The sequence below is a fragment of the Girardinichthys multiradiatus genome, chromosome 23 (assembly GCF_021462225.1).
Source record: "Girardinichthys multiradiatus isolate DD_20200921_A chromosome 23, DD_fGirMul_XY1, whole genome shotgun sequence".
Classification (NCBI taxonomy): Eukaryota; Metazoa; Chordata; class Actinopteri; order Cyprinodontiformes; family Goodeidae; genus Girardinichthys; species Girardinichthys multiradiatus.
Window position 1 is genome coordinate 34,054,487 of NC_061815.1, and position 27,454 is coordinate 34,081,940.

The 27,454-nt window shown below is 39.2% G+C and overlaps 1 long non-coding RNA gene across 1 annotated transcript; it reads right to left on the reverse strand.

The window, feature by feature from the left end:
- Nucleotides 1-24,323: 24,323 nt before the first annotated feature.
- LOC124859769 lies at nt 24,324-26,310 on the reverse strand. The gene is made up of 3 exons (XR_007036180.1): nt 26,088-26,310; nt 24,703-25,513; nt 24,324-24,628 (listed from the first exon to the last, which is right to left on the reverse strand). It is a non-coding gene; the product is annotated as an uncharacterized LOC124859769 (long non-coding RNA).
- Nucleotides 26,311-27,454: the final 1,144 nt, after the last annotated feature.

A 27,454-nucleotide genomic window follows, 5' to 3' on the forward strand; every position in this document is an offset into this window, starting at 1 on the left:
TACTAATAAATTATTGTGGTCTAAAACCAGGTGTTTCAGTTTCATTGTCCAACACCTGTACATTTTAACATTCAAGACTGTTTATTGTCATTATGTCACTATAATGAATTTTAGCTGAGATCCAGCTCAAAAGATATACTTGCCGGTTACAGAGAATTTAAAAACACTTATAGAAAAAGAAAACATGTACATGGAATGTGGCATGTAGTATTTAGTATTTTCACAAAGTGCAGCTTGTGCTGACGGAAGTGGGACAAACTTTACATTGCCTGGGTGGGTGTGGTGTGTAGCAATGTGTTTGGCCCTTTTTTGGACTCGTGCAGCATAAATCCAGTCCAAATCCGGTAGATGAGCTCCCACAATCCCCTGTTTTGTCCTCACCACACATGCTAAGTCCTTTCTCTCCTGTGCTGAGCTGCTCACATACCACACTGTCACACTGAGGCACAGAATGGGCATGTAAATATTTGTGAGTAGCTGAGTAGAGTCCAGTCCGTCTCAGCTTTCTGAGAAAGAAGAGCCGTCGTTGGGCCTTCTTTACCAAGTGGGAGGTGTTCTCAGTCCAGGAGAGGTCAGAGGAGATGTGAATGCCCAGAAACTTTATGCTGTCCATACGCTTCACCACCTTCCCTGCATACAGAGAGGTGTGTGTTCAGTCTTCCTGGACCTCCTGTAATCCACTATCACTTCATTAGTCTTGCTGGTGTTCAGGATGAGGTTGTTCCTGGAGCACCACTGAGTCAGGTTGTGGACTTCCTGTCTGTAGTGGGTCTCATCAATTTTGGAAATGAGACCTACCAGAGTGGTGTCGTCTGCAAACTTCACAACTAGGTTTGTTTTGTGAATAGCAGAGCAATTGTGTGCGAATAGGGTAAAGAGGGCAGGGCTGAGAACACAACCCAGTGGCATGCCGGTGCTAAGGATCAGTGGGGAAGATATGAGTTTCCCTATCCTCACCACCTGGGGCCTGTTGGTGAGGAAGTCGCTGATCCAGGAGCAAAGTGGTGTAGATAAACCAAGGTTGTGTAGCTTCATGGCCAGTATGTCAGGAAAAACGGTGTTGAAGGAAAAGCTGAAGTCCACAAACAGCATCCTAACATAGATGTTAGTGTGCTGCAGAAGAGTCAGGGCCATGTGAAGTGCTAAAAAAACTGCACTACATTTAGCATGCCGGTAGGCACTTTTTAATTTATATGGTATTGTCTTTCTGCTAATAATTGTTTCTATGACAGAAACTCTTTGAAAGTCATTTCCTGAGATTTGTTCTTCGTTCAGCAAAGATGCCGTAACAGAAACAAATGATCTATAGAAAATGAAGTGATGTCTCCTAAACAAGAAAACTTTTCAGGGGCTGAAAGGAAGCAATTATTAAAGGGTTTAATGTTACAATGGAAATTTATGTTTGAGTTGGATGTTCAAATATATGTTATGGGGATATAAATGTTGTATTGGTCTCAGTCATTTAATGTGACACCTAATCACTGGACAAAGTCTAAAGTTGACCAAATATCAGGTTTTTAAAGTAAAGCTCTATCTTCATCCTAACAAGAATTATATTTGACATACATATATTGCTAGTATTTGTCTGTCTACTTTTACATGTACATGAACTGTGATGCAATTCTGTTAGCCATGTAAATGGTTGTAACACTGGAATTCATTGATTTGGCTGGTGTGACCCAAAATACAGTGTATGTTAGCCATGGCTTTGGCCCAAATCAAAGCTTACTGGGAGCCATTCTGTAACTCTTACAGTGGAAACAACAAGTATTTGATACACTGCCGATTTTGCAAGTTCTCACTTGCAAAGGATTTAGAAGTCTTTATTTTTTATCATTGGTACTCTTCAACTTTAAGTGACGGAATCTTAAAACAAAAATCCAGAAAATTACATTGTGTCATTTTTAAGTAATTAATTAGCATTTTATTGCATGATATAAGTATTTGATACATCAGAAAAAAAAACTAAACTTAATATTTGGTACAGGAACCTTTGCAATTACAGATATCAGACGTTTCTACACAATACAGTGCAGTCGTCCTGTCCCTTTTACAGAAAAGCATCGCCAAAGAAGATGTTTCCACCTCCATGCTTCACGGTAGCAATGGTGTTCTTGGGGTTGTACTCATCCTTCTTCCTCCAACCACGGCGAGTGCAGTTTAGACCCAAAAGGCTCTATTTTATCTAATCAGGCCACACACCTTCTCAGACACCTTCGCCCATTCCTCCTCTGGATCATCCAGATGGTCACTGGCAAACTCAGAAAGGCCTGGACATGTGCTGGCTTGAGCAGGGGGGACCTTGCATGCGCTGCAGGATTTTAATCAATGGTGGTGTACTAATGGTCTTCTTTGAGGCTGTGGTCCCAGTTCTCTTCAGGTGATTGACTGGGTCCTGCAATTTAGTTGTGGGCTGATCCCTCACCTTCCTCCTGATCATTGATGCCCCACAAGGTGAGATCTTGCATGGAGCACCAGGCTGAGGGAGTTGACCGTCATCTTGAACTTCTTCCATTTTCTTATAATTGGTCCAACAGTTGTTGCCTTCGCACCAAGCTGCTTGGCTATTTTCCTGTAGTCCATCTCAGCCTTGTGCAGGTCTACTATTTTATCCCAGATGTCCTTACACAGCTCTCTGGTCTTGGTCATTGTGGAGAGGTTGGAGTTTGTTTGATTGAGTGTGTGGACAGGTGTCTTTTACACAGATAACGAGTTCAAACAGCTGCAGTTAATACAGGTAATGAGTGGAGAACAGGGGGGTTTCTTAAAGAAAAATTAACAGGTCTGTGAGAGCTGGGATTCTTATTGGTTGTTAGGTGATCAAATACTTAAGTCACGCAATAAAATGCAAATTTATGACCTAAAAATCACACAATGGGATTTTCTGGATTTTTGTTTTAGATTCCGTCACTTAAAGACTTCTACATGCTTTGCAAGTGGGAAAACCTGCGAAATTGGCAGTGTACGGAATGCTTGGCTGAATTACCTACTTGGCATGTCATCAAGTTCTACATGGTCCTTCCAATGACCAAGTTATTTGATTCTGGTGTGTCAAAGCAGTGACACATCTAACGGTCGCAGCAAATGGTCCATGAGGACATTAGTTTGACAGCTGTGGTCTACAGTCAGGATGGTTCATGTCGTCACTGAGGGCCGTCAAAAAAGTAAAAAAAATCTTTTGACTGATACCAAACTCAGTGTCCATCCACAGCACCATGTCATAGTTTCTCCCTCTCCAGTCTCTTCTTTAGCACTACTGTTCATTAACCAGCTGCCTTGTGCTTACATTGGGAATCTTCTTGTGATGGCCCCATATGAGCAGCTGTTGTAACTGCGTGACGTTGGACAGATTGTTTGGTACAGCTTGTATGAAAGTTGTTAGGGTTTGAAAACTTTTGTATTGTTTGTCACTCATGTCTGCTCTAAGTGCTTTTCCCTCCTACATGCCACAGAAAGGAATATGTGGGGGACGAATGAGTTATGATTACCAAGTCCTCACTCCCTCTCTGTTTAAAATCAAGACACATGAACCCTAACCTTTCTGACCCCACACACACACACACACACCCTGAATGTTTGTTGAACTGTGTGTGAACCAGCATGTATAAATAAAGAGACAGGGTGCCAACACTTTGTAGTCTGCACTGCAGAGCTACCCTTGCAAGTAAAATTGACTGTATCGTTCTTGCCTCTGAGTTGACTAAATAATACCTAACATTAACTTGGTCCTTCGAGCCGGATATTATAAGAACTAAACTGATCTTATTTTTCTTTGCAATGACTGGCGGATCTCCGGGAACAGCCTGACGTCGAGTTAAGCGCTGCTGCACAGCCGCACCTAGGCCTGATGGCTGAAAGTCCCAGTGACATTCGCACCTGGCTGGTGGGTTATTGTCTTGCTCGATGCCAGGTGACTCTGGGAGGTCGGACAGAGTCACCTAGAAGTCAACTCCGAGGTGAGATAGCTTTAAAATACAGTACATGAGATAAGAGTAAGCGCTATATAAATAAAAGAAGAAAAATACTTAAAAGTCGTTGGTAGTGTGTCGCCGGTAAGGACACTGCATTGGATAGGTTTTATTTTGCCACAAGGAAATAGCGATAAATTTCGGTAGGATCTCACCGCAAGGAGATCAGAAACGACTAGGATAATTTGGTTGGTAACATTTCGCCGCAAGGAAATGAAATTAAATGTTGGATAATAAGGGAGCTCATAAACTAAGCTAGGTCGACCATACATATTGTTGAAGGGACATAAATATGTCAAAATACTAACTGTGTGAGTGCTGCTGTGTGTGTTTGGAGGACTAAGCAGTTTTGGAAGAATCATAGCAAGATTCTCGTGGTCCTGTGTTTTCTTTTGCCCAGATTAAAAATACCTTTTAATCTGGGACATTCATACTCTACAAATATATCTGGGTGAGAAGTTGCTCTGTATTATTATTATTATTATTGTTTTTTATTACACATTAACCATCATCTCCTAAAAAATGAAAGGAAAAGGTGGGGATGATTGTGTTAAATGTGCTTTAACTTGGGAAGATAAGTTTGGTTTTTCACAGAGTGGACGTTTTAGGGTAAATAAGTTAAATAGTTTGAATAGTTTCAAGTAAAACAGTTGATGGATGGAGATGAGAAAAATAAAAAACATAAGAAAAAGATTAAAAAGCACAGAGTGCATCGATTAAGGTGTTAAAGAGTTAAAACTTTCCTGCAGGAAGTTTCGTTTTGTGATCAGTCGGAATAGAAAGGAGTATAGTGCATGTTATGGTGGACAACTGACTGACTGACTGATAATATTTCTATGTGCAAAATCTGAACCTATACTAAACTTTTTCATCTGCCTCTCTCACACACACATACACACATGTATGGGATTTGAGTGCAACATCTGCGTTTTTGAGTCTGGACTTTAGAAACCCGCCGTTCCCATGGCTACTCCACCAGAGACGCTTCTCCAGCACGGCCTGAAAGAGAGGGAGCCTGCCTGTCTGCCTGCCTGCTGCAAATCACAGTGTGAGTTTCCACCAGAACGAAACTCAGAAGAAGTCTGGCCCAAACCCACTGAGATGGAAAACGATCCATGCTGCTGCAGAACCAGAAGAATGAATGCACTGGATTTATATTGAAAGCACATCTTATGCGGGCAGAAGAGAAACAGGCCGGAGCAAAGTTCTTTCTCCCTCCTGGAGAAGTTAAAGTGGACAGAGAAGGAGTGAATGTCCCACCAACAAACCTGAAAGGCCTGGGTTGTTTTTGGACTGATAGAGGACTGTCTGCCATGACAGTCTGACTCTGGAGCGATTTAGAAACTGATGGAGGTAACGTACAAACACACACATTTCCATAAATCTTTTCCTATTTTCTGCAACGAAGAACGCTTATTAACCGCTGCTCATGTGACACGCTGGCCTGACGTTGATAGATATAGCGGGTTAAAATATTATTTTAGGGTTAGAAAAGTATCGTCAAAAGGGTGATAACTTAGGTCATTTGATACTTTCCAGTTAATTCTTTTAGAGAAGGAAGTTCTCTTTCATTGTGGAATATTCAGGGTCAATTATTATAGTTATTAAAAGTTATTAAAAAGCAGAGAAAGTTACAACATCTCCAAAACTCAGCAGTAACCAAATGTTTCTATGTCATTCTCAGGACAGATCTCATGAAGGAGCATTTTCAAAACCCATTGCATGTGTAACGCCTGATGGGCTTCTCTTTCAGCCATTATTTTCTGTTGTCAGAGTTTGTATCCCATAAATCTAATGGGTAGAGATGTAATTAAAACAGGCTTAGTTCTACTGCAGATGGTCTTCATACAGTCTCTGACACAGTACTTACAGTTTGGTGTAGTTTTTGTCCGCAAGTGCTAACTGACGCTTATGGAAAGTACAAATTCATTGTTTTTCACAGCAGCTGCTGGGATGAGGTTATGTTAGGTTCTTTCTTCCCTCTTCTGATTCATGCAGCGTGTTGATTTACACTGTACCTTATATCAGATCCTGACAAAAACTATGAAAGGCTTGGTTCTGCAGGTCCTTTTTTCTCCCTTTGGGGATGGAAAGGAAACCTAATCAGTTCTGTGCTGCACAGAAATATTAAAACACTTGTTTTCTAAGATATCACCAGCTTAAACTTTTAAAACTTTTGAGTTATTGGTTTTGTTAAACACATTTTCCTTGGTAAAACAAACCTTTAAAATGAGAATGGGAAAAATTGGGTTATTTTTGAAGGTAAGAAAGAATCTGATTGTACAGTGGTACCACACACACACAAAAACAAAAACAATAAAACAGATCTAAGCCAATGATAGGTTCCAGTCATTTGGTGGCTTTGAAATGCAATAATACTCAAAATGTCTACTCTGGGGAACACAGATTGGGGTTGAAGAGTTTTGTTTTGGAACCAAGGTTAGGATTTTTATAACAGAATAAAGAAAATCCTTCATTTTAGGAAAATAAAAGAAATAAAGGCTCTCTCAATACTAAAGAGGATGGTCAGCTCAAACTCCAGTCTCCTTGTTTGATTTCTTAGGGTTTAAAGATTAAAAGAATACATGGGAGTACAAAGGTACACAAGGTAATTTCAGATTACTAAATCATAAATTATTGGAACATTTATCAGCATTTGGATTATTAAAGAGGGGTTCTAGTAATAATTTTCTTCCCAACTCTCAAAATTTAAATAGCCAAATTAAGGAAAATTATGTGTGTCTTCCCTTTGAAACACTATGTGGAAAAAAGTCCAGTTTGGAGTCAAGCTTCTTATCTTAATTTCTGATTAAGTCAAACACTGCAGTTTTTGTTTTGTTTGGGTATACTATAAAATGTCAACGCCGGCTTAAAATACTTCTTTACATTTAACCTGAGCAGAGAAATTCTTGAATACAGCTGCAATCAAATTGAGCCAAACAAAAAGAGAATTATAACAATTACTCTCAAGATTGTAGTTATTATTATTACAGAGTTACAGTACAAAGAATTGGCAAAAGGTTTCAGCATCAGTGAATTTGGATTCATTTAAGAGAAAACTGTTGCTGTGCTTCTAAATAGTTTGAGATCTCTTTGGATTATGTGCACTCATCTTAAAAAGGATCCTGAAGATTGTCATAACAAGATTGATCAATTACAGCATTAAAAGATATGGCTGAGAAAACATATTCTGAAAAGAGATTGTTAAAAATATCTTTGAATTATTGAAGCCTCAAATTTGGCCATTTGTCTGTCTTTGATGTTTTGTCTTTGTTTTGTTGGAATTAATGTTTGTTTATATGTTGCATGACAATAATCCATGTTTAGAATAATGTTTCTAAATCCAAGATTGATTAAACTTTGAGTTTTCAGGAGAGTTAAGAAGCAGTTTGTTTCTGAGGTAGGTGCATGTTAACAGTTTTGCAGTTTAAGGTTCACTAAGATGGGTTTGAATGAAGAAACTGTGGGTCCCGCCCATAGGCTGCCAATCAGAGGTTAGTGCTGCCTGACTCCGCCCACCTACCAGGTTTGTTCATGCCTTTGCTGTCATGGTAACGCTCAGCACCTCCCTTCCTGAGTTTTAACACTGTTTAAGAGATAATAAAATCAAAAGACTTGTAGTGATTGTTGCCTTAAAAACATGTTTTTTTTAAATAATAATTAAGGATGTGGCATGACTTTTAGATTTATGTGTTTTACTGATAAAAGGTTAATGAAATAGTTTAAACTAGTTTGAAGAATTAGTTTTGCATATAGAATCATTGGTGATTTATTAGATTGGAAGTTTTCCCTGGTGCCATTAAACTAACTGACAGTTCAAGATATGCCAAAAGTAAGGAATTATTTATTAGATTAAATTTGTAGAGTGTATGCGTCAATATTACATTGGATTTCCATTAATCTAATACTTATCTTCATACAAGACAAATCAGGATGATATGTGACTAATTTCTAAGTGAAATATGGATGAACTGTACAACTACTGAAGTTTGTGTTTTGTTGTTAATGGAACTGAGTTGCAGTTAAAAACATCTGGATTTTATTTATGTTGTTTTCGTTAAATTCATAGAGACACAGTTATGTCAGAATTCATTTCTTTGGTTTTATGTCATGTGATCTTGGTTACTAGAACATTCTTGTTTAAACCTTTTGCTGGATTGTCGCATGTGTTGGACCCTGCGCCAGAAGGGGGGAATGTCAGAATAAAGTAACATGGGGATATTTCCAAGATCAATTTTTTCCACATCTTTGTGTGAAGGTAGGATGTTGTTTTACTGTCAAAACCTGTCCACTGTGTTTTCTCAAGTTTCACAGAGGTGAAGGCTGCATTACCAGAAACAGCCACTTCCACCCTCCAGTCCTTTATTCCTGGCGACTGGATTCTGATCAGAGAATCTAGGAGAAAACACTGGAAGTCCGGGCGCTGGAAAGGCCCATATCAGATCCTACTAGACACCCAGGAAAGCTGCAGGAAAGCTCCATCTCCTCCAGCTTCATCTGGCTTCCAGGACAAAAGTCATCTTCCAACTGGATCATCCACGGCCTGAAAGGTGTGAGGACAGCGGACCACCACAAGACAAAGAACTGTAAGCTGATCACTGGCGAGTGATTGAAGAGGTGATTGAAGAACACTGTTTTTACAGGGGCACAATCTCTTGGGCAGTGCCACGTTATTTCAGAATCTACTTAAGGCCATCGCATTGCTTGAAAGTTAGAAATCATAAGGTCATTTGCCTCACTGCACACACACCACAGTGAGAGACACATAGGAAACATACAGGGAAGACCTCTACACATTGCACATAACCTTTCCCTGGATGATGGACTGGCAACGTCTGCAACAGAGAGACAGTCAAACATGCACCATGATGCTTATTCTCCTTAATTTCTTAACATTTGGTGGCTACTAGGGGCTCCTTTGCCTGGACAGCAAGGGTCAGCCAAATTCTTTTCTCCCACTTTGACAGCGAAACTGACTCTGAGGAGGAAATCTTGGATGTTTTTATCTAACTTTTATGTTTATTGCTTGATATCTATCATTATGGTACAAATTTGAAATGTGTTCATTTCCACCGTTGTTTAGTTGGACTATGGAAGCCTAACTTCCGGCAGGTTAGAGTTCCTTTTTCTAAACATATTTCTAGAAGAGCTTCCTACGACCGCCCACCTGTACCAGATTGGTAACAGGGCAGCTTGAAGCGCAGTAGCCACTCAGGAGAGGCAGCAGGATTTTTGAGTTTTGTTTATGATTTATTTTCTTTGGAAAAAACTGTTTGTTTTCAGTACCAAAAGAAAGGACATTCCACTTCAAGGTCACAATGCAGTTAAATGGAAGATGTTCTGTTCTGATGCTAATGATTGGTATTGCAAGTATTTTTATTACCCCTGACCTGAGGACGGTTTAGGGTCGTAAAGCACAAACTCTTTTAAGTTGAGATAACACCCACATACTGTTTAAATGTGTAAATGTTGACACCGCACTGAACCCAAAGACAGATGACTATGATGACACAGAAAAGGTTTATTTTACAGAGCTACAAAATAAAGACCACTACTCCTATGATGACATGTTGTAAATGAAAATATCTTTGACGCCTGAGTGTACTCATAATTGTACCTCATAAAATGACTTTATAGCAGAAAATCGAAATAAGTTGCTATTTAAGTGAAATGAGACAAAGTACAATGATGACATGAACAAGGCTTGTTTTAATTCTTTTACTTTTATTACATTTTGTTTTCTTTGATTTATTATATTGTTTTATTATTGGTGTACTCTACCCTGCCCCTTAGGGGGAGGGGCGTGTGAGTATTTTTCCCACAATATAATCTGCTTTCCGTCCGTGGGTTTTCTTTTATATGTATCTAAGCATGACTTTCTTTGTGATAAAAAAGGGGGGACTGTTAGGGTTTGAAAACTTTTGTATTGTTTATCACTCATGTCTGCTCTAAGTGCCTTTCCCTCTTACATGCCACAGGAAGGGAGATGGGGACAAGAGTGAGTTATGCTTTTATCAGCAACATCTAGGGACTGGTCCCGAGTCCTCACTCCCTCTCTGTTTAAAATCAAGACACATGAACCCTAACCTTTCTGACCCCACACACACACACACACACACACACACCCTGAATGTTTGTTGAACTGTTTGTGAACCAGCATGTATAAATAAAGAGACAGGGGTGCCAACACTTTGTATTCTGCACTGCAGAGTGTGACCTACCCTTGCAAGTAAAATTGACTGTATCGTTCTTGCCTCTGAGTTGACTAAATAATACCTAACAAAAGTAAACCAAACCAAATAAAGATGTGAAATCCTTTAACATTCCCCGTCCAATCGAACAGAGTCCCCAAGACTGTCCTGCTGTGAAAGCTCCCTTATTCTTCAATCAAATGTACTATAATAGTTATGCTCTGCCAGCAGGTGGTGATTCCATCTAAGTTAATGATAATCAAAGCAAGAAAACCCTCTGCATTAATAAAAATAAAGATTTTACCAAAACAATTTTATTACAGATACAGAATTGGGACAAAGTGAGACAGATTAGTAAAAATACATATAAAAAATGTTTGTCTCTTGTAGTTATTAACACCGAAGGCCAAAGTGGGCAAAATGCGCATTTTGTCATAGTTTTTGATAAACTCAGGATATCCAGCCACTAGCAAGCAAAACAAACTGTGTTTTTTAAGATGTACAGCATTTTCTTTTTGAAAAACATTTTTGTCATAGAAAATTCTGTTTTGGTATGACAAGGAGGTGTGAACCTGCAGAAAATCAAAATTTTGCAAACTGCCTGGGTTACTGTGGACAAGGCTTTAAATTTGAAAACAATCTTTAGGCAGACACACCATAGCTTGTTGATTTTTTGTTTGTTTTTCTAAAGTGTTCTTCTAACTTTCTAATGTGCAACAAGCAGCTTTTCTTAGTCTTTTAAGTAAAAGTCAATTACTAACTTACTGAACTTTCTCACGTTTTGCTGTATTTTTGCTCCTTAACTGGTAAGGCTTGTGTGTTTGCTTTATTTACATCAATCTCAGCAAGTATTATGTCTCCCATGAGCTCTGTCTTGTTATTTTTGTTTTAATAAACAAAGTCACATACAACAACCACACAAACAGACAGAAGCAGCAGCGAGTTTTTTTCCTGCTCAGCGTTCGACCACTGAAGCAGTTTAGCAAAACCTGACACACTATCAGCTTCCGGAAGATGCAGAAAAGGGAGCAAGTTGAGTCACCAGCAAAGTAATTTTAAATTAGGATGATTTGTTTTACTCTGATTGGTTTTAAGACTTGGGATTTGTATACATTTCTCTCTCTCCTTGCAAAGACACAACCACACATATTTATAGTTTTAAATTTAGTCTGAAACTAACAGGATCCACTGTTTCAAAGTAATACCAGGCAATGCTGCTCATCTACCAGAAACTGCTAGTAAGAAACAATGAAATGTAGAATCTTAAATTACAAACTGCCATATTAGCAGAAATAAACATAGATGAGAGCCCATTTATTAGATTAGATCAGCATTAAATACAATATGCTGTCAGTATGTTTACATGTTTAGACCATAATGGACTGAAAATAAAACCTTCACATTGTCACACCAGTTTTAAACCACAACCACAGCAGTGCTTACATTTCTATGCACCATTCTTCTTAATTACAGTTTACACTTACATGTCTATAAATAAAAGGCACAATGCTTTTAAATAAAGCACCATAGTTTCTTTACTTGGAAACAGTACAATTGCAATTTAAAATTGACCAAATGGTTTGTGTTTGATGATTTTCCACTGACTTTTTCCCCTTTCCTTTAATTTTCATGTTCCTTTTTAGACAAACAAACTGTGATGTTAGATTGACTATATTTTTTCTTGGGTGTTCATTTGGCAAAGAGTCTAAGTCGTAGTTCTTTTTTTCTTTTTCTTTTTTTAACTGATTGGTTTGTCCTCTTAAATGTAAACCTTCTGTTTTGAAAACAGCCCAGTGTTGCTATCATCTCCTTGTCTGTATTTTATTGACATTTTAGTCAACAGGTCAGGCTATCTTTTATACAATTTTCTTCCCAGGGGTTTATATGACTGTGGTTGCAATTTTGTGTCATCAGCTTTTCAGATGAAACTTTCCAACACCTCCACGTGACTGCATTTCTGCAACTGACAGTTACTTTTAGGTCAGCAGTGTGACCACAAACACCTCCCTACATCTCCACCTCACGCCCCTCTTGCTAAAGAGACAGCCAGGAAAAAAAAGGTGGGCCACCAGTTATGGGGTGGAGCTTTTGAATTTACATGATCTTAAATAAATCTTGTCTTGATTGTTTCTGTGTAACATAAAAGCAAGGAGTCAAACCAGTGCCATTGTCGAGAGATGTGGTTGAACATTTCTTTATTGTTATATGGTATTATACATCTACATTTGAAAAGAGCTAGACTGTTGGTGTCCTTCTTAAATTATTTAATATGTGATGTTAAAAGATGAGCAACTTTATAGTATATTTGTGTTGACAGAATAAAATTGTCATTGATAGTGACACCTATATGTCATTGGCAGTTAGAATTGAAACTAAGGTGGTCAAATCGCTTCTGAGACATTTACACAGATACATTTGAAAAAGTCAGTATTTGTCTTCTTCCTAATGCAACACTTGCAAGTTTGCAAAGTTCAACACTAGTTTCCAATTAATATTTTATATACTATCCATGTTATCATCCTTTTCTCCTAAATCTATCCAAGTATTACAGACATGAGACTTTATCATCTTATAAACCCACTTTGATACTTTTCCTTCTATCAACAAGCAAAGCAGTTTTCAGCAGCTATTCTGACAAACTGGAGTTGTGGTAGGAGGTCTTCGGTCCTTCGACCAACCACAAACGTTGTGAAAACATGCATCACACGCTTTGTTTCAACAGGAAATGAAGTGAGAAAAAAGCTCCATCATGTTCATTTTAATGAAAGAGTACACATGTGTTTTAATTCGAATTACTTTAAAGTCAAATTTAAGGTAAGTTCAGTGTTTTTAATGATACAGCTACTATGAATTTTACGTACAAAATTTGCAGTATTTTGGATTTCGTACAGTACCTGTTACTGCATCATTTTGTGACAAAACCAATATAGAATAACTGAATTAATTTGGTAATACCCTTTTTTTTTTTTTATAAACCAGCAGTGAAAAACGCTCCACTGAAACACATGCCTGAAATAATTCATGACAGCATAATTGTGCGTGTGCAATTGTGTGCTCCTTCCTGAGGTAAATTAGTCATTTCAAAATTATTGTGTCTGTTTGCTTGTATTTTTGGCACAGGTTAAAGTATGCTTATTATTTTTTTCTTTGGAGTGAAGCTGCTGCTTGGACAGGAATGAAAGTCCTTTTATTTTCACACACTCGCATGAACAAACCACAACCACAGCAGTACTTAAATTCCCATGCGCCATTTTATGATTACTTTAGATTAGTGTGCAAGCAGGTCTATGCAACATTAGTAAAATCTAAAACAGCGAACAAAAAACTACGAAGACCAAATAAAAAATAACAATTTAATACATTTATATTTTTACTTTAATGTTTATTTAAATGTGGACGTGCATTGTGTGTAAATAAAGGCAGAAATAAATATCTGAAAGAGTTCTTATTTTTTTTCATCCGTATTTTTTGTAGTTTGACTATGTGTTTTGACTTTTATTGTTGGCCATAAATACGACCACAAATCCAACTGATCCAATCTGGAACGTGGCTAACTACTTTTTTCAGTTGCTTAAAGAAGTTTCAATCTTCACACTTTTGCTTTTAAAATAAATGTTTGACAACAATATTTTAAAATTTAGATTTATGGTCTAATATTTATTAAAAATTTTATTTATTTTTGTGTGTGTTAGGTTACTGCAAGCATAAGCGTCCTCTTTTATAAATAAACACATTGGTGAAATTATCTCTCTTCTGTTGCAGATACCAGTCCTGGCTTATTTTAGTGGCATTATCCGCGTTTATTACCTACAGATGCATGCATTTCACTGACAATGCTGCACTGAACTTCAGAGGATAGAAGATGTGCCGACAAACACCTCCCCAACTCTTCTCTTTGTGCTCCACCTACTTAAGTGACTGGCACAGTGAGTGGGAGGCGTTTCCTTGAGAAGGTGGAGCTTTTCAATTCTTACTACATTCAGTTTGACTGTTTTTGTGTGCTAATGCTTCAAGGGAATTTTCAGCTTTTTTAATGAACAGGCAAATGTAAAACAGATACTTTACCCTGTGGTTTAAACAAGTGGTCCAGACATTAGTGTAGGGTTGTTTATTAGTCAGCATTGAATCAATCAAATACATTAATGTATAAAGACAGTGACCGTACAAGTACCCTTGAATTATTTAACAATTAGAGCAGAGTTCATAGTGTTTACCTTAAATACATTAAAAACATAATATTTTGTTTTGGTTTACATTACATTTGATATTTATTAGCTATGAAAAGGAGCTGACACATCTAATGACTCAAATGTTTTCACTATCCACTCATTATCAGGATAAAATGATGGAAGAGGCAACACTTTGGGTTCATCCTGGACAGAGTCTCTATTGCCCTGTGTCCTGCAACTGATGTAGGTTTTACAGATAACACTAAATAGACATTTATCTGTCTAAAAAAGATTATAACTATATTGTTAACAGACTTATGCCCCAGTTCTATTAGTACCTACTTAGCACGGTTCATCTCGGGCCAGTTCTACTCTACACAGTTTGGTTCGTTTTCCATTACAATTAAGTAACATCTCAATGTGGGCGGGATTGTCAATATCAAGGTGGCCCCACTGTTCGAAAAAGTAACGTAATGTGATTTGTAGTGACACAAACAAAACAGCAATGGAGAACCTGCAGCTTGATCTTTAGCTGTTGTCAAACTCAGAGTAAGGGCCAGAGAAGGCTGCGGGCGGCATAACGAAGCACTTAAGTGTAAGTACAGTTGAGAGAGGGAATCCATGGAGCGGTACAAGCTAAAGGATGTGTGAGGGTAAGCTAATGCTACCTAGAACTAGCTTGTTATAGTGTTCATATACACAACAAGCCCAGCATACAACGATTTAATGGTTGAAGATATTAGTTTGTTATTATATGTTTGTCCTGACAAGTTACGGCACCTACTACCAAATCCGTGATCGACAGTCTTCTGCCATCACGGTTTCACCATACCTTAGTACAGTTGGAACCGCAAGCAAGCAGGTACTAAAAATAGTAACGGTTACGTGGAGAAGCCTGAAAAGCAAGTAAAGTCATACTGAACCGTGCTGAGTAGGGACTAGTGGAAAAGGGGCATAACTGGTCAGCATATGTACAGCTGATAAAATAAGTCTTCAAAAACATTAAATCTTCTGTATTAACATGAAATTCACACGAGATGTCGAAGAGGTTGAAGATGTCCAAAACAAAAACCGTGCAAGTTGGTCAGCACATGATTTTAGCATCTGGACCTGCAGCCTTATTGTTGATCATCCTCATAATGGAGGTCACTTAGTGCAGCTGCAAGACGAGAGGCTGGTGCTGCACCTCTGGCTGAGGTGTGTGTGAAGTCCTCCTGCTGCTTGGCGTGTCAAAGAGTGCAAAGAAGCTGTTTAAGGTGTTAATGGGAGCTTGGTCATGGCTGAGGGAGTTCATGAAAAACCTACTTTCAAATATAAAGAAAAATATTTAAGTATGAACTGAAACAGATGCCCATGTACTAAATGTAATTGCCATGTTTAAACTGGTGGGTTACTAGCCCCACTCTGCTTGAAGAGAAGAAAACTCATCATCCTATCTCTAAGGGAGTGCCCGGCCACCCTGCAGAGGAAGCTCATTTCAGCCGCTTGTGTCCGGGAGTTTGTTCTATCGATAATGACCAGTTAATTAAGAGCTTTGCTTTTCAGCTCATCTCACTCTTCACAACAACGGACCGGCAACGTGTCCTCATTACTGCGGTGGCCTCACCGATCCATCTGTCTATCTCTATTGTCCCCCCACTTGTGAACAATACCCTGGCATACTCGAACTTCTCCACTTAAGGCAGGAGCTCCCCTCCAGCCTAAAGACAGCAAGTCACCCTTTAATGGTCGTGAACCATGGCCTCAGACTTGGAGGAGCTGATCCTCATCTCAACCACCTCACACTTGCCTGTGAACCGCTCATTGCATGCTGTAGCTCTTGGCTAGACGGGGTCAGCTGGACCACATCATCTGTTAAAAGGACAGATGAAATCCACTTGTCCCCAAACCAGACCTCCTCTGGCCCGTGGCTGCACCTAGAAATCCTGTCCATGAAAGTTATGAAAAGGACTGGTGACAACGGGCTGTCCAGCCAAAATCCAACATGCAACAGGTCTGACTTAGTGCTGGAAATGTGAACCAAACTCCTTCTCTGTTTGTACAAAGACCAGATGGCCATTAATAAAGGGCTGCTGACTCCGTACTCCTGGAGCACCCCCCACAGGGCACCACGAGGGACACAGTCAAATGCTTTCTCCAGGTCCACAAAACACATGTGGACTAGTTGGGCAAACTCCCAAGAACCCTCGAGTACCTTGTAGGGGGTACAGAGCTGGTCCAGTGTTTAATATCCGGGACGAAAACCACACTGCTCCACCTGAACAGGAGATTGTGCGATTGGCTGGACTTTTCTCTTCAACACCCTGGTATAGGCCTTCCCATGGAGGCAGGGGAGTTGAACCCCCTGTTGTAGTTGTAATCAAAAATGCAACAACAGGACAGTTTAGACACTTTATTTGATTAGAGTAATATTTGAAAATATATAAAGCAAATCAATGGAAAAGACAATCGGTTCGAACTTCTGTCACATCCCTGCCCAGTTTTCTTTTTTATCCTCTTCGTTCTCCTCCTTTAAAATGACCTCCAACTTTCAGCAGGTGGTATTAATGTCATACAATCTGTGTGACCTGAATGTAAATATAGCTAAATAAAGATGATTTCTTCCGTAAATGAACTTATAATAACTTATTAAATGTAGGAAAACTACATCAGCGCAGAGGTAGGCAATTAGGACACATACACTTCTTTTTCTTTGGTCTGGTTGGAGAATTAGATAGACATATGTGCAAACCTATGCATGTACACTCAGGTTTGCTCAAATTTAACTCAGGCAAAAAACGTTTTCTTAATTTTCCACAATGATTTCAAGCATTTTAATATTTTTCAGTCAAATAATTAAATTCATGGAGAGATTTCAGCTGTGCTCTTTTAAAGGTGAGCCGATGGTATCACTATAGCTGGAGAATTTGTGCCAAGTCAAATACATAAAAAACAATAACAGTGCTTTGTTGTAAATTATTATTATGAAGTAATTTACAAATAACAATATGCATCTAATTACTGTATACATTAATTTAGACAATTATTTTAAATTGTCATCAGAAAAATAGAAACTGTATATATTCTGTAAATACTTGGTCCTCCCGCTATTAAACAAATCCCTTATTTTAGCCTAACACAGGTACCAAAACCCACTACCACCACATAATAAAATATCTTCATTGATCTTGCCTCACGTTTAAGCTGGAAAGTTTTGGTTACCCTCTTTCCACTGGGGTAGTAAAGTCAGACACCAACAAATGAATAGGCCAATCAGATCTCTCAGAAATTGTTCCCTCCCATTTGATATTACTGAATTAAAGATTGGTCCTATAGAGTAAGCAAAATTAACTGTAGTCTTGAGTTGAAAAAAACCCTCAAAATGTGCACAGTGTTTTATATTGTCCTGATGCTCCACGTTTGTTGTGAGTATGTGTTAAGATGTCAGAAAATATTTTCTATTCTTATTGTGGTAGAAGATGTATAATAATGCATTTGTGATATTTATCACTATTTTTTGTCAATATGTTTTTTTGGATGTGCAGATGCTGAGAACCTTGTGATAACAACAGTTGGAATTGGAGAAAATGTGACTCTATCTTGCAAACGGCATTCATCTGGGAAAGTTGGATACCTATTTTGGATAAGACTAATCCCTGGAAATATGCCTGAAATCTTGGGAAAAACATTTACCTTTGATCATGATCGTTTAAATACAAATTCTCGCCTTGCAACCAAACAAGAACCTGGCAGTTTTGTTCTACATATTGCGCAAACAACGCTGAGTGACACAGCATTTTATTTTTGTTTAAAGTCACAAGAAATCAACGTTACTTTCTTGAACGGAACATTTCTGAGAATAAAAGGTAAATATTGTAAAACTTTTTAACCAGATAACAGAAGTTTTGAAAACAATTGTTTTTTTTTTTTAATGTGAATTAAGCATAAACCTTAATCCATTGGTAGTTTTTATGACCTAAATCCAATATATTTTTCTTGCATGATCATTTAAATTTAGATTTTTTTCTTTTCCAGGACCAGAACCGGATGTTATTGCAGTCACTCAAGAAAATCTGTCTGATCCAGTTCATGAAGGGGATTCTGTGAGTCTGCAGTGTTCAGTTCTCTCTCAGTCAGAAAAGAAAACATGTCCAGAGGAACGCAGAGTGTTCTGGCTCAGAGTCTCTTCAGAACAATCCCTTTCTAGCTTGATTTATGCTCAAAAAGAGGGTGATGGTAAATGTGAGCATAATCCTGAGACTCAGTCTGGGCAGAGCTGTGTCTTTAATTTTGTCAAAGACAACATCAGCTTCTCCGATTCTGGAACGTATTACTGTGCTCTTGCTGCATGTGGGAAGGTAGTTTTTGGAAATGGTACAAAACTGGAGTTTGAAGGTGACTCTATTATGTTTTGCATTACATTAGCAACATTAATTCATATTTTAATTGTTCTATACTGACCCATGATTTTGTATGTTCCAGATATCAGCATAAATGATTCACAGATGAACAGCTTTCTTCTCCTTCTGTTTAGTGTCACTTTGGCTTTGATGCTGATCGTTACAGCCATGCTTGTCTGTTCAATTAGGACAAAATGCTGTAGATTTTGCAAAGGTAAGAGTGGTAACTCATTGATTTATATCATGTTTCCTTAACATTGGATTACTGTATTTAAGCATCATTACACAAAATAAAACACATCTTAAAACTATTTAAACCTGTTTTACAGTCTCAGAGTTTGTAGGCAGAAATGCTGAAGCAGTTTGTGGACCACAGCAAAACCAGCAGGTGAGAAATTCAGAAATGGAATTAAAAACATCTCAGCTCAGCAATATTCAATTTACTTTTACAAATATCCGTGCATTAAGATCTGCTCTTGCATTTTATTTCCTCAGAGAAATGAGGATACCTTAGTTTATTCTACACCAGTTTTTACCCAGCAAAAAGCTGACAGAGCGGGCAGGGTTAAGACGAGAAGAAAGGAAGAGACCATCTACAGTTATGCCAGGGCCTTTGATAAAGACTAACCTCAAAAATGCTGGATTTCACACTTAAGGATCCTTTTAGACTATATTTTTGCTTTGTATGCCATAAATCCTTCACAGCCTCTTGCATTTGACGCTATACATTAATTTCCTAAATATTTTTACAAAATTTAAAACCTTTTCTATATATGTTTCACTATGTGTGTGTCATTTGAATATCGTTTCTGAGATTTGCTTGTGTGTATTATTTTTGAGTTGTGTTACAAAACTAAAAGTTAAAGCTTTGACCCATGGTAACTCTGTAACAAATGTAAAACATCTGCCCAAAATTAGTTTAAAATAGTGCAGCTTTCTGTTCTTTTGCTCTCATTTCTTTTTCATGCCAGGCAACACACTGTATAAAGAATTATGTATGTACCTTAATGAAGTCAGAATGTACAAAACGTATTTATTTTCATTAGACTATATTTTTTATCCTAATAAAATTTAATAATGAAGCTTGGTCGTTTTTCATTTTTATCAGTAAGTTAAAACAAAAGCACTGTAATGTCAGTTGCTATTTTCAAAAAATAAAACAACGTACTAATGATGTACTAATTAAGTGTACATATAAAAATAATACATAATGCATCTGCTCTCTCTGTTTCTTCATGAGCAAAAACTTAAGTGAAAATTAAAAAAAAAGTTTTAATAAAGTAAAAAGTAATGTCTTTCAAATGTATTCATACCCCTTGAACCTGTATATTTTCTTTGACGGCTGTTTCTCTGTTGAACATTCAATAGAGTACAAAACAACAGCATACAGATGTTGCAAATGCACCTTTTATTATATGTGTGTATGTTGTACATTGTAAATATGTATATACTGTAATGCAAAAACAAAACCAAAGAGCAAAGTGTACCGGAGTCAAATTCCTTGTTTGTATGTACGAACTTGGCAATAAAGCTGATTCTGATTCTGATGTCTACATGCCTAAATGCATTGAGTCGCTGCCATGTGTTTGGCTGATTAGAAATTTGCGTTAACGAGCAGTTGGACAGGTATACCTAATAAAGTGGCCGGTGAGTGTACATGTTTCTATGTCTGTAACAATTGAAATATTCCCAAAACAATTTCTAATAAAGTTTATTTCATAAATATCAAACAGAGCATTAAAGCCTTAGCCATAATGCTCCACCTGTTAAAATAAATCTGTTGGGCTTCTTCTTGACACTCATAACAATTCTGATCACTAATCTGCCGGACAGGAGACAGTTAAAAAACAAAAAAAGAATCCCACCGAGCTGCTCTGCTCAGGCCTTCAGGTCTTGACTTTAAGTTGCTTCTGTAAACTCCTTAATAATTCTGTCTCCCTCTATTTTCTTATTAAGCAGGTCCTTCAGGTCACTGGTGACCAGGGTATGTTATTGGGAATGCAGCTCACCGTTCTGGTGGGAATGTTGTTATCCACACAGAAGTTTATATTCGTCAATGACACATATAGGTGGCAGATAGGAATATAAGAATTTCGCTTTAATAAGTGCTCTGAATATAAAAAAATAGGAAATAAAAAGAAATAAAAGAACATATTTTTCTGAGTTCCAGAGAGGTCAGGTTATGCCTCTCCTTCATCTGCTCAAGTTTCTGATAGAGTTCCACTGGACCTGCTTCTGTCATCACATTTTCAAGCTGGGACAGATGAGTTCCAGCTTAGTCATGTGCCTAGAGTTCTACTTCAACTCTTCGGTTCTGCCGCGCTGGAGGCCTTGGAGCATACAGCCCAGGCCTCAAGTACACAGCAGCAGCTGGCGGGTCTCCATAGACCTCCCCGCCGGCCTGTTGCTGCTGGGGCAGCTGGGGACTCGTTCCGGGGTTCCCTCCCCCCTCCTATCCCTTTCTTGGGGTTCACAAGCAAGGCTCCTAGACCGAGACCGACTAGGGCCCAAGGGGACCATGGGGGGTCCAGGGTTTGCGCCCAGTTCGGTCTGCTCATTCCAGTCGGCGTTTCCCCAGGCCCTCCCGGGTGCAGGGGTGACGCTGGTGATGTTCTGGAGCCGGCGGTCGAGTTTTTCTCCCCGGGCCAGCTCAGTTATTGGGGTGTTCACGCCCCGGACTCGTGGGTGTTATTCACTCTGTCCCAGGGATACCGTCTTCAGTTCCGCTGCCGGCCTCCTATCCCCAGCTGAGCCAAGATGACAGTCATCTGCGACCCGATGAAGGCTCAGGCCCTGGACCGGGAGATCTGTACCTTGCTGGCCAAGGGTGCGATTGTTCCGGTGGACCACCTGCAGGATCCGGGGGTTTTTTATTCAGTTTATTTTATGGTTCCCAAGAAGACCGGCGGTCTTCGTCCAATTCTGGACCTCCGGGGTCTGAACACTTTTCTCAAGGTTCTGCCTTTCCATATGTTGACCATCCGGGAGGTCCTGCAGGCGATCTCCCCGGGAGACTGGTTCACGGCTATCGACCTGAAAGACGCCTGTTTTCATGTCCCCATTGTTCCAGATCATTGGCGGTTTCTCCGCTTTGCCTTTCACGTGAGGCACTTCCAGTTCCGGGTTCTTCCCTTTGGTCTTTCCCTTTCTCCTCGGGTGTGTGTGGCAGCGGCCCTTTCCCTGCTGCAGGCACGGGGACTGCGGATCCTGCCCTATTTGGACGACTGGCTCATTTGTGCTCACCGGCTCCGACGGCTTCGAGTTGTGCCTCGGTGCCTACCTTCTCTGTCCCAGTGGCGGAGCAGGTCCTACATCATGGCGGGTGTCCGCTCGTCCCCCTTCCGTGTTGGAAGGAAGTCGTCCATACGGATGCTTCCTCCAAGGGTTGGGGAGCGACCTAGCAAGACCGTGCGGCTCAGGGTTGTGGTCCCCGCGGCAGTGCGGGGTCCATATCAATGTTCTGGAGCTGATGGCTGTGTTCCTGGCACTCCGTACTTTCCTTCCAGGGCTGCTGGGACGACATGTGTTGGTTCGGTCGGACAACACCACGGTTGTCTTCCATATAAATCACCAAGGGGGGTCCAGGTCTCTGAGACTACTGTCCCTGGCCCGGCGGCTCCTGGTCTGGGCAGCGCCATGCCTTGCCAGCCTCAGGGCAGCCTATATTCCGGGTCCGCAGATTGTCTCCACGGACTTTCTGTCTCGGCGGGTGCCACTTCCGGGGGAGTGGCGGCTTCACCCAGAGGTGGTGGATCGCATTTGGGCCACCTTCGGCAGGGCAGAGGTGGACCTGTTTGCCTCCAGAGATGCAGTTCACTGTCCCCTCTGGTTTTCCCTGATGGACAGTGCCAGTCCTCTGGGCTGCGACGCACTGGCGCACGAGTGGCCCCGGAACCTTCTCTACGCCTTTCCCCCGTTTCCCCTGATCCCCTAGATGCTTCTGAGGGTTCTTCAGGACAGGCACAAGCTTCTGCTGGTAGCCCCCTTTTGGCCAGGGAGGACCTGGATTCCTCTGATGCGCAGGCTCTGCTCCAGCTTGCTGATGCACCTCCCCTCCAGGAGAGACTTCCTCTCCCAGATGGGGGGCCGGATTCTACACCCCGATCCGGGCCGCCTGAAACTCTGGCTTTGGCCTGTAGAGGCAAAGCCCATTATGGAGGCAGGGTTGGACAGACCATAATGGCACATGGGCACCGTCCACGCGGGCCGCATATGGTGCTAAGTGGGCGGTCTTTGCTGGCTGGTGCCGTGGTAAGGGACTGGACCCTATTCCCTGTCCTGTTTCCCATTTGCTGTCCTTCCTTCAGGAGTTGCTGGATCTAGGGCGATCCCCTTCCACCTTGAAGGTGTATGTAGCAGCCATTTCGCGTTGGCATGTTGGGTTTGGTGGTTGCTCTGTTGGCCGGCATGGATCAGCCCCTGCCGGGTGGCGTGCGATGTCACTCCACTAGGAGCCTCTCCACCTCGTGGACTGCCATGACCGGGGTGCCTCTGGACGTCATTTGTGAAGCTGCTTCCTGGACGGCGCCAAGCACCTTTGCCAGGTTTTACATGGTGAACGTCGCCACGCCGCATCCCTTGCAGGGAATACTGGAGCACCCGCATTCTGCGTCCCGCTGAGGTTAGTGGTGTTGCTGTGTTCCTTGGGGACTCCGTGGGATCCCTCGGGACCCTGTTGGCATGCGTCATCCAGTGCTGGAAGCACCACCTCTGGTGGTCATCCGGGATTCAAAGAACCGTAGTTACATTTGTAACTTTCGTTACATGACCTATAAGATGAACTCGTAGCCTGCAGGGTCAACTTATAAAGAAGTTGCTGAGTTGTTACTTCTAGCAGCCTATCATTTCTCCTTTTTCTGGACTCTTTGATAGGCAGCTGTGGCAGCGGTTTCATCAGTACCACAGCATCACCCATTAAACTGTTTTACCCATCTGGACAACCCACATTCAACCACTGAAATGATGAAAAGTACCTGAACTGTTTTCTCAGCATTTGGGCCTACTATGGGACAGTCTTGGCTGGTTCACATACTTTCTCAAAGCATACCTGTTCATGTTAAGATAGAATAAAAGAGATTCCTTGTGTTAATGAATTTTGATTTACATCAGTGTTCATCATTTGCAATTTGTCTTGCAACTAAAACCTTGTTTGAACATTTTCAAATCACTTTTTTTAATAATTTGTAAATATACTGTAAATATAGCACACAATGTTTGGCCTTTTTACAGTTTTTGCATCACCATTAATGGTCCTCTAATATTATGATACCTTTCACAATATGTAAAAAAACCTACTGGAAGGTAGTTGTAGTGGTAGTAGTCAAAATAGTAGTTAACACAAAAATAATGGTGATGTTTGGGAGAACACTCAATCTGCATATGTATTGTCAATAAAAAGGCAAAAAAAAAAAAAAACAACTCATCAAGACTTAATTTTTAATATAAGTTTATTCCGTCTTCATAAAGAACGTTTGTTTGAAAATAACTTTTATATCAGAAATCTGTTGCAATGACATTTCAGCTTCTATTCTTTAACAGTTTGTGGATATAATTTACAATTCTGTACAATTCTATTAATTTATGTTAAAATACATTATTTAGTGTGTTCTAAAAGAAAGCAAAACAGCTGTTGTTTTTGTCAGTTACAATAGACTGATACTACAAAATGATTGAAGAAAATACAAGTTGTGCTTGAAAAAAAAACAGTGAAGATGCAACAAAAGTTAAAATTGTTTTTGTTACACTCTTACATTTGTGCAACAAATGTAAGAGTGGTGTTATAATTAGAGTGAAGAGAGCTTTTGGTGATCATCTGATCTGACTGCAGAGTAAACACATTCTTGTCGCTGCTGTCTCTTCTCATTGGGTCTTCTAACCCTGGTTTGCACCGATGCATAGTTTGCTTCTACTGCTTCACCATCCTGCAAAAGACGAAACATTTTAATCTATTGTGATGTCTACAGGACAAGTAGTGAAATATTTGAGATATATTTACCAAGTTTCTTAACTGAACAATTCTTGATTTGTCATCCTCCACTGGACTGGGAACACCAGTTTGACCTTTAAAGAACAACAACTCTAAATAATTATTTCCATATGTTTCCTCTTTTTATATTGTTAGTTTTCTGTGCAGTGAAGGATTATAATTTTTTGTTTTATCTTGTGTTGTAGAAAATCTATTAAGCAATTAAGCTCACTGACATGGAAAAATCCAACATGACCAAAAATAAGTTAAACCTGTGAAGGAGAGATACAATATATTACACACTTCATTGTATGTTATTAGGATGTTTTTGTTTAGCATTTTCTTTAGCATGATGAATGCCCTATATTTTAAGGCCCCACCCCACACACACACACACGCCTGTTGGCACCTTCAAACAATTTGAACCTGCTGTGGCCTGTTCGTGTAACTGTGTAATGAAAATAAAAGAATACAAATTTGATTTAAATTAAAATCTGAAAAGTGTGGCACTGCTACCACTGAAGAAAGTACTCCCACAGCATGATACTGTCACCACATGCTTCATGGTGGGGATGGTGCAGTGTTGCACACATAGCATTTGCATGTCAAAAAAGCAGAGATTTTGATTATAATTTTTAACATAAACAATTTTTAAAAGCAACATCAAATGTATAATTAATTTTAAAGGATCTACACTGTTTGTATCTGAATATGTAAAACTCACCTTTGCTTTGTTCATAATTTATTTTTTGTTTAATGTAGAAAATTAGCAGGACTACAACAATAACACAGCAGGCCAACAGTCCTCCAAGTGCAATGGCAAGGATGTTACCATCTTGTCCTAAATAAAATTAAAAAAAATCAGGAAAGGCACATTTTGTATTTTTTTATGAACTTCTATTGAGTGACATTGTTTGCAAATGAACATTACAGTTATGCTGGGTAGAACTCTAGGTACTCTAATCCTGCACAATAAACAAGAACTTCTTAACTCAAAAATAGGTTTTAGGGATGTTATATAGAAATGTGATCAAACTCTGTTATCATAGATAGAAAACATAAAAGGCAGCTATTTCATTCAAATACGTCTGGGTTTAATATTACCAGAAAATTCAAAACACGGTTTTTAATGTATTGTATAATATTTTTATGTATATTCATGCATTATTTAGAATGTTGCCTGCTGACCAACTAACTAATAAATAAGCCCAGGGTTTCTACAAACTCTGGCTGTTTATTTGATTCTACAGGTGTTGATAACTATATAAAATGAATGATGCCTAGAGGACATTTTTGCTTTTCTAAACATTTCCAACATTCCCAAATTCCATTATATTTAGGTCCATCTTCCCATAGTTTAGTTTTTTTAACCAAAATAAATGTATTGAAAAATAAATCAAAATTATGACACATACTTGTCTCCACTTTGGTTCCTTCACCAAAGAGGATTGATCCACATGTGACCACAGCGCTGTAGTAAAGTCCAGCATCAGATGAGTCTCGTACAGATAAACTGTAGGAGCAGCTTCTTTCCAAATCTTTGTCGCTGATGTTCCTCTGAGTGTAAATAATGCCTGGATCAAATCGTTCTGATTCAGTTCTGAACCAGTACATACTGGGTTTAGTTGGGCACTGAACTTTTTCTTTGTTCTTGGAGAGAAGTGAACACTGGAGAGTTACAGTCTCTCCCTGCTGAACCAACTCAGTCTTTGGGTGTTGTTCCAAGTAGAGAGAATTCTGCTGTTTATGATCTGAATGGTTAATAAAAACATGGTAAATAACACTGATACCCAACATAGTGTCAATAAAAAGTCAACAATTGTGAGTGAAACTAACAGCCAACAAACTGCATCTTACCTTTCACAACTAACAATGTCTCATTGATGAACTTCTGTGAATATGTTGTCCCAGTGTGACATAAATATGTTGCTTCATCCTTTTTACTGACATTTGATATAGTGAGTTTATAAGGAGACCCCTCTGCTGTTAATGCAAAGCGGGAGTCTTTAAATTTTTCACTTATCGTTGGTTTACCAAGAAATACACTACCTACTGTTTCAATCATGTATCCAAGAGACTGTTTATAAAAGTAAACAAACTTAAGATCCTTCTCAGAAACATTGCAATCAAATGTAACATTAATAAAGTATTTTCTGTTATATTGTTTTGTCAAGTTAATATGCTCTAAACCGAGGAGAAGCTTGGAAGTGGTTTTATAAAATTTCCATTCCTCTGTTTTAGTTTGGAGGTTTAAAAATATTTACATAGACATACATTTTTTATCAGGGTCATTAATTTCCACTGGGACACATTCATCAAACAAAATAGATCTGAAATATTAAAAGAGATATTTTGTGTACAAATACTGCCAAGTTTTTGTTATCTGATATCAAGAATCAAGAGTGTTGTAATGTCTTTGGCAGTGAAACATTTCAGGTTAACTTTAGTGGCAGACATTGTAATAAATCATGGGGGGGGGTGTGATAGTAGTGTGTTTTACTTCCCCTACTAGCTTGTTTGTTGCTGTTGATGAAGATTGCAATAAACTGGAAGCTGTTTTAGCACCATTGGCTGCCATCTGTGCTGCAGTCAAGATAGTTTTGCATCCTGACTGACTGCGAGGCCACAATGATATAAATTATTGAAATATATACAAACCAAAACAAAAGCTTCTATTGAATTAGTACTTTTACTCCTGAATTGGTTTGTAGATGAAAACATTAATAGAGAAAATAAATCTAAAATAAATCTGAAGTTTGACACAAAATTCCTCTAATAAAAA